The sequence below is a fragment of the Microtus ochrogaster genome, unplaced genomic scaffold (genome assembly GCF_000317375.1).
Source record: "Microtus ochrogaster isolate Prairie Vole_2 unplaced genomic scaffold, MicOch1.0 UNK65, whole genome shotgun sequence".
Taxonomy (NCBI): domain Eukaryota; kingdom Metazoa; phylum Chordata; class Mammalia; order Rodentia; family Cricetidae; genus Microtus; species Microtus ochrogaster.
This window is the reverse complement of record NW_004949163.1, coordinates 533841-534366: the sequence shown is the minus strand read 5'-3', so window position 1 is coordinate 534366 and position 526 is coordinate 533841.

Here is a 526-nt window from a genome sequence, read left to right as displayed (position 1 = left end):
CTCTATTACAGAGCTACAGTATTGAAAACAGCTTCGTATTGGCATAAAAACAGAGAAGTCGACCAATGGAATCGAATAGAAGACCTGGACTTTAACCCACAAACCTATAAACATCTGATTTTCGATAAAGGAGCTAAAAGTATACAATGGAAAAAAGAGAGCATCTTCAACAAATTTTGCTGGCATAACTGGATGTCAATATGTACAAGAATGAAAATAGATCCATATCTATCACCATGCACAAAACTCAAGTCCAAATGGATTAAAGACCTCAATATCAGTCCGAAAACATTGAACCTGATAGAAGAGAAAGTGGAAAGTACTCTATAACACATGGGCACAGGAGAGCACTTCCTATGTATAACCCCAGCAGTCCAGACATTAAGAACAACATTGAATAAATGGGACCTCCTGAAACTGAGAAGCTTCTGTAAAGCAAAGGACCCTGTCACTAAGACAAAAAGGCAACCCATTGACTGGGAGAAGATCTTCACCAACCCCACAACTGACAAAGGTCTAATCTCCA